At 33.0% G+C, this 12,394-nt stretch overlaps 1 long non-coding RNA gene across 1 annotated transcript; it reads right to left on the reverse strand.

The window, feature by feature from the left end:
• Nucleotides 1–2,458: 2,458 nt before the first annotated feature.
• On the reverse strand, nt 2,459–2,975 carry LOC119369681 (uncharacterized). Its single transcript, XR_005177253.2, has 2 exons — nt 2,891–2,975; nt 2,459–2,798 (listed from the first exon to the last, which is right to left on the reverse strand). It is a non-coding gene; the product is annotated as an uncharacterized LOC119369681 (long non-coding RNA).
• Nucleotides 2,976–12,394: the final 9,419 nt, after the last annotated feature.

A 12,394-nucleotide genomic window follows, 5' to 3' on the forward strand; every position in this document is an offset into this window, starting at 1 on the left:
GGCTACTGTCTCCATTACAGTTAAGAGAGGTAAATATAGAGGTTGGTTACTGTGCATGGTTGCGAACTAAAATGCAATAGTTGGAAGACCTTCAAATAAATCGAGCTAGTTGCAACGCTATCATGGGACCTTTGGCAGGCACGAAACCTTCTGATTTTCCAAAATAAATTTCTACTAGTTCCTGATATTTGTAACATGGCCTTATGACCTTTAGTGTTCTTTTTGAGGTCTCAAGACATGATTGATACAGGTCCGACGAGGCAGGCCTTTGAAGGTAGTAGATCTTGGTCTCCACCGGTAGTAGGGAGGGAGAAAGTAAATTCTGATGCTACTGTCAAAGAGGGTCTAGGGATGGGCTTGGCGTTTGTGGCTCGTAACATTGCTGGTGAGGTATTAGCAGCAGGCTTGAGGAGGATGCGTCAACTTCTATCTCTAGAAGAAGCTAAAATTGAAGCAGCTAGCTTTGCGATTTCAAGATCAGTGGAGTTGGGGTTCAGTCATATTGTGCTTGAGTCGGATCACCTTGCCTTGGTAAATCAGCAAAATAACAATTATTTCCCATGTTCTAAGTTGGGTACTAGATTTTTGAACTTGTATCTGGTTACTCATTCTTTTGCCTCTTTTTCATGCGTGCATGCCTTTCGAACTTGTAATAAGGTCGCACATGTTCTTGGTCAAATGGCTGTTACTATTAAAGTAGAAGAGCTTATGTTTGTTGGGGAAGTCCCCTCCCCTGTTGATGTTATTATTTTGGAGGATTTTGCTCCTTAGTTTATAAAATGATTCATTTTAGTCTAAAAAAAAGAATGATACCTTGTAATCAAAAAAATATATTGAGTATAAGTTATATGTGTTATAAAGAATGATACATGCATAGGTATGTATACGACACTTTTACAATAGATAATCTCTTGGGATTGCATAATATTTATTATGAAATTATATGTTTTTCTAAACATATTAAAGTCTTTATTAATTACTACTTGATGGATATTGAAAAGGAAAACAACTTGGATATATCTTCATATAACAATAGAAATTATTTCATAAAAGAATTATTAAATGGCATCTACTTGTGTTATTTTACCATGTATTCTATTTTTTAAGGGAATAATAGTTTTATTCTTTTGCATAAAAAAAATTTTAAAGCGCATTTAAGTTAATGATATCTTTGAATCCATGAAAGGATGTATTATGGTAGCATGTACCTATTGTTTTGTGTATAATATAGAAGTATATGTTAGTTCTTGCCTACATGCAAAAAATATATTTCAATTTTCATTAATGACTAAAAATATGAAATAAATATTAAAGTTTATTTATAGATTTCATAAACCAAGAGGTTAACTATTAAAAGCTATTGTACTTGAATCTTTATATTCTTGATTGGGAGTTTTGGTTGTGACCAATATTATTTTAACTCATTTACAAAAATATGCTTGAACCCCTTATTTTTGTTGATAATTTTATTTGAGTTGTGAAGTATTTTTTTGATGATCGTCATTTTATTTTTAAAGTATGCATGATGCGTATGGTTTGATTTTATGAATAACTATATAAATAATGCAAACTAAAGAAATTCTTAAATTGTTCGTAAGTGTAAATTGTTTTATTACTATAAAGGCTTATGATTGAAGCATTATTAGACTTTGCAAATTATTAACATTCTGCAGATTGAATTGAAGGTTTAAGTTGTACTTAATCATGATTATTATTGTTGAAGGAGCTTCTTGATGAAGCATAAATGAAGCAAACAAAGTCTTAATTTTACTTAAGCATGATTGTTTGTCGTTAAAAAAGTTTCTTAGTGAAACATGAATGTAGTCTCATGAGAGACTAAAAGGAGGACAAAGTTGAGATTAGTACATTTGATCATATGGTGATGCTAATTTTCACACCAAAGTAGAGGTAGTCTCATGAGAGACTAAAAGTAGATCTTGATGCTTGGTAGAAGCTAAATTGAGATCCTCAATAGCTACTCTTAAGATTTGCTTCCATATTCAATTTTCTCTCTTAAGATTGCTCTTTCTCCTCTTGTTCTCTCTAAAGGCTTAACAGTAAGATTGATGAAACATCAAAAGTTAGTGGCTAAAAGAGAAACCCTTTGATTTTTAATTGTTTTTGCTATGAAGTGATTAAATATTGTTAGAACACTATGATTTTGATGATTGTTTTTGTCTAAAATATTGCATCACAAAGAGAGAAACCCTTGTTTTTTATTGAATATTGTTAGGGCATTTCTGTCTTTTCCATGTAATTACCTTCTGAAATTGAAAAAATTGGACGGAAGGACAATAGCGTTTAACGACAGCAAACTATGAGTACAAAGTAGTATATTTCAAAAAATAAAGGGTCATAGTAGTCAATTTTGGCAAAATATAAGGGCACAATTATAATTTTTTCTTATTTTATTATTTTCCGTGATTTCAATTTATATACAAATATGTTGGGCATTAAATTTAACAGATTACACATATAATTATCATTATTATAGAGTTGGTATTGGTGCCAAACTTTCTTTTTTATTTCTGTATACAAGTAAAAGCCCAATTCAAAAGTTTTACTAAGTTACACATGTTTTGACAATTCCTTTTACTTGTTTGCTATTTGATTTCCAATAAAGGTTGTAGCACTTAATAAATCTGGTTGACATGCACACATATAGTTTATACAAAAACACCAGTAGGGTGGTTGACAAATCTCTTGAGAACATGTTGGATTATTTTCAATACAATCTCTTACTGTTTTGCATCCAAAACCAACTATTGGGCCTCTTGCTCTTGCCCCAACCTGCAAACCTGAAGCATTTGCCAAATCTCACATTTAGTTAAAGCTTATATAATAATATTTTAAAAACAAGCAATCATACAGAAAAGGAAGATTAACGAACCAGAGACAATCAGTAGGAAAATTGCAATGGAAGCAAACTTGAATGCAAACATCTTCATGAAGGATGCGTTAACTTTCTATCTTTGTGTGTGTGTGTGTGTATATATATATATATATATATATATATTCCATAAATGACTAGATACGTATTAAAGTCATATTTAATTAAGAAATCTGATATTCAAATATAGTAATAGATATAGATTTTGTCAATTAATTCTAGCAAATCCAAAATTTTTACTTTAGAATTTTATCAAAAACATCATAAAATAATAGAAATTACCTATCTAACTTTTTTCCATTGAAACAATAATATTTTTACCATATAATGTAATAACTACACTATGAAAAAAAGATATAAACTCTTAACACATAGGGAGTCTTCAAGTGGTGAAACATTTTGTAATACTCATTATCCAGTCCCACAAGATTGGATAATAAGCGATACATTGGGTCTCACACAGGAGGTGCTGGACCCGCATGCATACACGCTTAGCCAATCAAAATCATTTAATTAATTATTTTGCAAAAATGAATTAGAAAAATTCTTAAAGAATTCTTATAGGAAATCTGCAAAAAATTTCTTCTATATTTTCAATATCTCAAAACACAGAAAAACTTTTTTAACACTTCGATAAATCCATCTACAACCCCAACTGCATTTTCAAATCATTTATCCAACACAAAATCATCATCAGCATCCTCAACTCAAATCAACATAGTTTTACCAAATGGATAAGATCAAACTCATTTTAATTTAAAGCAGCTAGAAATAATCATCCATGACATAAATTAATATTCTGACTTAGAAAATATAGCTTATATTTTAAAATATTTAATACACGATAGTCTAAGAGAAAAAAACTGACAAGAGAACTAATAGTCTGGACAAAATATGAGCCTCTGATATCTGATGCTCACTATGGTCTGCTATCCAATACTCAGCAACCTGCATGTTGACTTGACATAAATGTTAGTGGTGCTTATTTTCTCATTTATCAGGGAAATATACATAAGCACATTCAATAATGATTCATATTCAAATCATAATATGATATTATGTTCAGAGTATGCTATTCAACAAATCATAGCATAATTTAGTAACATAATAAAATCTTCATACTTAGCATATAATAATGAATTCCTTAAATAATGCATCACTTAATTAAAGTATAATCACGTGCTTAATCATATCATCACAATAAACATAGTACTTCCATAAGTAGCAACATAATTAATTATTTAATTTATTTCTTAAAATTATTTTTTTAATTATGCTAGTAGCACACTTGAAAGAACCAAATAACAAATAAAAAAACATAAACATATGGCTTGAAACTCCATAATCATACATTAGATATGTCGTCTGAATCATAAAAGGCCTTATCATAAGTTTGGAAGTTTGCTAGCTTCTAAAGTCGGGGGTTTGTTAGCCCCTGAATATAAGGCACTGCGTGTCTCATAATTAATTTCATAGACGGTACTGTATCGGATTCTATGACATGTCATACCTCTATATTACTATTAACTCAACCAAGTAAATTAGGGCCAGTAAAATCCACTAATTATTTTATTCCATAAAAGACTCGTGTTAGAGTTCATAATTAAAATTTTCGATCTCATAATTACAATAGAGACATGCTATCATAGACTGAAAAATATTTTTTTATGAGATTCGTTTTATTCATAAGATCATTTTCGTTTGGTTTATTCAATCATGTTAAATTTCTATAATTCACATACTTAACACAAACTCATAATATATTCAAAAAGAATATATTATTTCATGAAATATTCTACCATAGCACATAAATTCATGCCACATAATTAATTATTCAATCATAGGATAATTTCACTAGATTATCACATAAATATATATTTTGGCACAAATTTCAAGGTTCTGGCACAATTCCCAATGCACATGAATTCTACATGAGTGTTATTAAATCCATGAACCATTTATTTGCCTATTTAAACAATTTAACTACCTAATAATTTATATTTCCATATTATCCTATTATTTCTATTAATTTCAATTAATCACCTAATTATCATCAATTAACTACTTAATCATTTAATTAATCTATATCTAACCAATTAATTTAATTCTCTCATTTAATAATCACTAATACTAATTATTTAACATCTTAATTAAGGCCAAACTACCATTTGGTCATTGAAGTCCACATTAATTATAAAAGGGCTTTACTTTGGAACAAATAGACTAATGATCTTATTGAATGTAGGTGGTCCATAATTAATCCATTTTAAGGGTTCCAATTATAGTTATAGTCCTTAATTTGTGCAAATGTACATATGTCCATACTTTAGATGGTAATTGCATTTAGGTCCTCTTAATGAAACAATTAAGTCCATAATTTCCTTTAATAGTTTATTAATATCGAAACTCCTCCAAGCATAGAAAAATTACCAAATTGTCCTTGGAATTGTTTAAAATCAGTCCTCAAAGTCTTGCAAATTTACATTTGGCCCCCTCATAGGTTCGACTTCCATTGTTTAATCTACTAAACAATTTAATCAATTCTCCAAAAATTAAATAAATCATTATTAAATATCATATAACAAAGATCAAGTCTATTTCTCATCAAAAGAAAATAAAATCAAGAAAATCAATATGAAGGGGGTTCGGCCTCTTATGGAACACACTTCAAATCTTCACCAAACTGCATGAAATTAAAGCCATAGTATTTTTATCTCATATACATAAGGATTATAACATCAAAAATGAAAAATCATGCAAAAATAACCAACAACATACAACCCTATAGTTCGACCTTTTACACAAAAGGGCTCTATAACGCCTTGAATTTTGAATCAGTAGTTACGACAATTCCGCATCACGATCAGTGGTCTCGAGGAGTGATCGGTAATTTTGACCCGTAGAAGTGTTATTCAAGTTGTGAGTGTATGTTAAATATAGTGGCAAAGTAAGTTAATTTAGATAGTTAAAAAGTTGTTTTAATAACCGAGGCAAGGGCATCAATGGAATTATTGAAAATGGTTATGTGATGTAAGCGAGTGGCATTGTTGCAAGTAATGGAGTAGAGATGTGGCATAGTACTGTAAATATAGCTTAAAGTTGATTTATAGAATTAAGCGAATTCTTAACAGCACTCATCGACCTGTCACGATGGACTAAAATATGATCAATATCTGCCATTTCGTTAGAAAGAATACATCGCCCATCAATATTCAACCCCCCTCCGGTTAAGCCTTTCCTTTTGGGAAGCTAATTCCTAGTAGCACACCATATAAAATCATAACCTTTGGAGGAAGGTCAAGATTTTAAGCTCACTCTAAATATCTCCACTTAATCTTATAGGTTCCTTCCCCAAGTACTTCAAACTTGTATAACATCCAAATTTGACCGTATATACTCCGTTCTTATCAAAATTCCAGATAAGAGTATCCCTCCTATTAAACGAGCTAATTGGTATGCTGATAATTTCTCTCATATCCCTAATACTAAATAACACCATAAGCTTATTAATATTCCACTTACTACCTCCCTACTTAGAAAAGATCTTTAACTCTTATATTAAGATTAATAAAAGATGCACCACCATCCATAAAGAAAGAATCATTTTTTGGGACCAAGGATCACTAGCCACCCTAATTCCTTCAATATTACCTACCCTCCATCTAACTCCTTACTTTAAAACACCACTAGAAAATGATACACTTCCATAAAAAAACGTGAATTTCTTCATAAAGAAGTCTTAAGAAACTCTCATCCAGGAAATATTTAGCTTTGAAGATTCTATAAAGGAGAGTGTTATCGGTTAATAACCTTCACCCTTACTAACCTAATATAGCAACATTAAAGCAAAGAAAGTCTCTAAAACCCATTCCACCATTCTTTTTAAGACAACACATCCTATCCCAATCAAGTCAATTAATACCTTTACCCATCTCTCGTACCACCCTACCAAAACTTATTCATAAGTTTGTGCAAATCATCACAAATCAATAAAGTAGGAAAACACTCATACAAACAGAAGCCACTGATTTTAAGAACCTCACAACCTACTCGAGACAAAAATCTATTGTTCCACCTATTAACCCTTTTACTAAGGCTATCCTTAATAAACCCAAAAATTTATTTCTTATTTTGCCTAAAAAGTGAAGGCAAGCCTAAATAACTACCCCTTCTAAAGGGTTATAAATATCAAGGATACCCGAAATATTATGCTTCAACTCATTAATCGCATTTGGGCTAAAGAAGATGCCCGATTTAACAAAATTCACCAATTGACCTGAGGCTTTTTCATACTGATGAAGGATAGACTTTATTCTAGACGCTTCAAAAAAATTTGCAAGAAAGAAGAGTGAATCATCTGTAATCAAATGATGAGAGGTTCTAGGACACCAACTCCATGGACACCCATGGATTAAACCCCTTCTTTGGGCATCAGAAAATAAAAGAGATAAACTTTCCGCACAAATAAGATACAAGTAGGGAGAAAGAGGATCCCATTGCCTTAAACCCCTGCCAGGTTTAATAAGACCAACATGACTTCCACTAAAAAGTAACTTTGTGATTAACTTTGTAATCCTAATACTTCTTCTCTAATGATAAAATAGTTAATTGATATTTCAATTATTTATAATTTTTATATGTAGTTAATTCATAATAGTTAAGTTATTTTTTAACATATATATTCATAATACCAACTATGTTCATGCACATGTATATTTATAAGTCTAAAACTTATGTACATAAAAATTTTTGTTTTACATAAGTCATTTTATAATTAATAACTAATTATTTATATAAAATAAATTATATGAGTAAATATATAGAATTCAACTCAACTATTGTACAAAAGAAATTGCTTGATTACTTAATTTTATAATAAATATTTATGAATATTATTTTTATATTTAATCAATTATAAACAAAACTAATTTTAAAAAATTAATACTCCTTCCATTCCGAAAAGATAGTCCACTTTTTTCCACACATATTAAGAAATAACAATTATTATTGTTAAAAGATAATTTTATTGATATAACTTTCCTATTATGACACCTTAAATAACACATGAGCAATTAATATTGTAATAATAAAACCATATTGATAATAAAAATGAGATATATAAAAGCTACTTATTAAATGATACAAGAATTTAAAGTAAGACTTGAAAAGTAAGAATTAATAAGGATTATTGAAAATAAGATAAAATTTAATAAGAGTATAATAGACAATTTAAAGATTAACTATAATACAAAAAAGATAAGTGGACTATATTTTGGGACAAATCAAAATGGAAAGATGGATTATTTTTTTGGGATGGAGGGAGTATATATTTTTATGTGCCTTGATATTAATGAATTTATTAAAGTGGTTTAATAGATAGGTTAAGCGGGTATGAGTACCCAAACCCTTGTCCCAAACCACCATGGACATTAAAAATATTATCCGTACTCGCCCTAACCCATTTATTAATACCTAAACTCGAAATAAATAAGTCAAATTGGGTTGGGCGCTTATCCGACATGTACGTACTAATTTTGAATTTAAAGATCTCCACAATAATATCTTTATCAATTTAGGAGTTATTGGCGTGACTATATGTGAATTAAAGTTCGTATTGATGTGCGTAAGCCGCTTAAACCCAGAACATAGATTAAAAAACTTAAAGATGGTGAATGGGTTTGGTTTGATTTTAAATATGAGAGTATCCAATTTTTTTTTTTTTTTTTTTTTTTTTGCGGCATGCTTGGACATTCAGATAAACACTGCAGCAAATTGTTTTATATGAATAGTTTATCAAAAGACCAGTTTTCCTTCAGTTTACTCCTACGTGCGGACGGTCGGCTCACTGTTCAAGTGGCGGAGCAGTGGTTGAGATCAGAATCTTTAGTGGTGAAGGAGCTTCTAATGAGAAGAGAGAAGGCTAGGGCGAAACCAATGGATGTAGAGAGTCCTAATACTTACGGATTTGGTCAGAGTCCTTCTTTTTCTAACTTGCATCCTATCCCTAATTCTAAGGAAATTTCTAAGGGTAAGGTTAAGGCAAGTGCAACTAACGTGCATGAGCCCATTATGACAGACAGTGGCATGCATGGTGTGGAATGTGATGGGGTCCTACCTAATGCTGAGAATGTGGAGTCTCGCTTATTTATTGGTGAAACCAAACGACATAGAAGTGACGATGAGAACAAGGATGCTACGGGTGAGAACAAAATGGAGGATTCAACAAATAATTCCTGGGTGGGTTCTAATGGCTAGACTGCCTGGCCCAATGAGTAACTTGAGTTGGAATTGTCGTGGGCTTAGGAACCCATAGACAATTCAGGAATTAAGGGATATTGTATCCCTAAAGAATCCCAACATTATATTTTAATTAAACTGTTAGTTGATTGGAGTAAAGTGGACCGAGTTTGCTAGCTTCTAGGTTTTGAAGGTATTTTTACTATGAACCTCACAGGCCGGAGTGGTGGTTTGGCAATCCTTTAGAAGGAAAAATCCATGCTTTCCCTTATCTACTCTCATTGGTACTATATTGATGTGCAGGTTAATATTACTGGTGTTTCTCTTATTCGCTTAACTGGTTTCTATGGCATCCCTGATTGTCAAAGGAGAGCTCAGTCTTGGGGTATACTACGTCAGTTAAAGAGTAAATCCTCCTTACCCTGGGTTCTCTTTGACGATTTTAATGATCTTTTGTTTAGTCAAGAAAAAGTTAGTCAAGTGGAGCATACCTGTTGGTTATTAGAAGGCTTCTGTCAAGTGGTTGAGGATTGTCAGCATTTCGACCTTGGTTATGAGGCAAGCAAATTCATATAGGAACGATGCCATGGTTCGCTGGATTGGGCAAGGGAGCATCTTGATAGGGCCTTAGCTTCGTCAGCCTGGATGAATGAATTTATTGATGTTCGGTTGGTTACGGTGGAAGTTGTTCATAGTAATCATATGCCTATCTTTCTAAAGCTTGGTGTTTTGTTATTCAATATTCAACTCGTCCTTGTCATTTAAGAAGTTCCGAATTATGGTAATTGGATTTTAAGCAAGCAATGTCGGATGGTTGGTAGTTGGGGTTTGGTCTGTATATTCAACAGCAAAACAGTTGCTATAGGTCCTTTCCGCATGAATAGGGTTTAAAGAAGAAAGTGCAGTTTCAAGAAAAGCTTAGGCAGTGTAAGCTTCAAATGGCCCGGTTCAGAAATAAACGGGATGATCATTCCATTACCTTATTTGGTACTACACATAAAGCATATTCCAGTATCCTCCAACAACAGGAACTTTATTGGAGACAAAGATCATGGTAGCTATGGCTCTTGGTTGGTGATCAAAACATAAGATCTTCCATATGTATGCTTTAATGAGAAAGAAGAAGAATAATATTTCCTAATTGAAGAATGATGATGGGACTGGTTGTACTTGGGAAATAGGTTTGGATTCTGTTATAACAAGTTATTTTTCTAATTTGTTTACAATGAGATGTTGTTGCTGCGTCTGTTTACTGTAGATGACGTTAACTCTTTTTGACATGCATCCCGATAAAGCGTCGGCCCTGATGGCCTGACTTCAGGTGTTTTCTAGTCTTTTTGGGATATTTTTGGAGGTGATTTTGCTCATGCTTGCTTAGATTGTTTGCATAACCTCTCTATGCCACCAGGTTCTAACAACACTAATATTGTTTTGATTCCCAAAAAGAACCCTCTGGAGTATGTTTTCGATCTTCGTCCTATTTCCCTTTGAAGCGTGATTGATAAAGTAGTTTGCAAAATGCTTGTCAATCGAATGAAGGCTTCTCTAGATTCGGCTATATCTAAGAACCAAAGTGCATTTGTCCTAGGGCGTTTTGTTTCAGTTAACGTTATGATAGCTTTTGAAGTGCTCCATCACCTCAAAATGAAAAGGGTATGACCGTGTTGAATGTTCTTTTCTAGAGGCCATTGAATGGGCTTTTGAAGTTGGGATATGCACGAGTTGGGTAGCTAAGATTATGCATCTAGTTACATCTGTTCGATATCATGTTTCTCATAATGGTTTGTATGGACCTATAATTCCGGGTAGAGGTTTGCAGCAGGGCGATCCCTTATCGCCATATCTATTTATTATTGTAGCTGAAGCTTTATCTGCACTTCTACATTAGTATGAAAGAGCTGGTGAGTTACATGATTGTAAAATTACTAGATCGACTCCCCCCTTTATCTCACATGTTCTTTGCCAATGGCAGTTTTTACTTTTTCCGTGCTACTATCCATTAGGCAGGGGTTGTCAAAAATGCCTACCTCTTTATCAAGATGCATCTGGCTAGCAAGTAAATTTTTCTAAATCTCAAATATATTTTGGTCGCAATACTAGCTTTATTATGAAGCAAGCTGTAATAGATTTGCTTGGTGTCGGGGTTATTTCGATTCCTGGAAAATACCTTGGCATGCCTTCCATTATTGCCCATAAGAAAAAAGAAGTGTTCAATTTCGGGGTTGATAAGGTGTGGAAGTGACTGCATGGTTGGAAGCGAAAATTGCTCTCTCGAGCCGGTAAGTAGGTGTTGTTAAAGACTGTTGCTTAAGCAGTCCCTAATGACATTATGATGTTTTTCCCCTGCCTCAGTTTGTCCTATTAGGTATAGAAATTTTAATGAAAAACTTTTGGTGGAATGGTGGTGGTTCCTCTGGTACTAGAATCCATTGGACTTCATGGAGAAGATTATATCGTAGAAAGGAGGACGGTGGTCTCGGGTTTCTCGCATGGTGGTGGTTCAATTTTGCTCTTTCGGTGAAACAAAGATGGAGATTGATTAACCCGCTTAAGGCATTGAAGTCCCATAGCTAATATCAATAGCACCGTCTTGTCTTCAATAGCAGCTGACCACCCTATTGCTCTTGTTTCCCGCATTTATATGGCCCGATACTATTCAGATTCGTCCTTCCTGAATGTGAGTTTGGGACGCAACCCTAGCTACATTTAGCAGAGCATCATGTCAAGACATAGTCTTCTTCATACTGGTTGTGTTAGGTGTGTGGGTGATGGCCAAAGCACTCGGGTTTTTATTAATCCTTGGCTTCCTCATGGCGATGTGCCTTTTATTACTTCACCAAACTCCTCTGGAATGGATCATGTGCTTATTTCTAATTTGCTTCTCGCAGATGGTTCTTGGGATCTCTTGGTACTTCACTCATTATTTTCTCAATAAGAGATCGCTTATATTTTATCTATTCTGGTGTTGAAGTTTCGGTAGGAAAGATTGGTGGCGCTGGAAGTGGGAAAGGAGAGGAGTATATTCTATTCGTAGTGGGTATCGCTATCCAATGGAGAATGTGGATACAGGTACTGTGCCTCAGAGATGTTGGCAAGCTTTACGAAAAGTTGGTGACCCACAAAAGATTCTAAATTTTTTATGGAGGGCTTGTCTTAATGTGCTCCCAGTTTGCTAAAACCTTGTGTATCGTCGTGTTGAGGTCCCTCTTAGTTGTCCTTTATGTGGTGTTGCTGCTGAATCTGCTCTCCATGTTCTTGTGCAGTGCT

Source organism: Jatropha curcas, chromosome 10, assembly GCF_041381405.1.
Source record: "Jatropha curcas cultivar XTBG-Jc1 chromosome 10, XTBG_Jcur_1.0, whole genome shotgun sequence".
NCBI classification, from domain to species: domain Eukaryota; kingdom Viridiplantae; phylum Streptophyta; class Magnoliopsida; order Malpighiales; family Euphorbiaceae; genus Jatropha; species Jatropha curcas.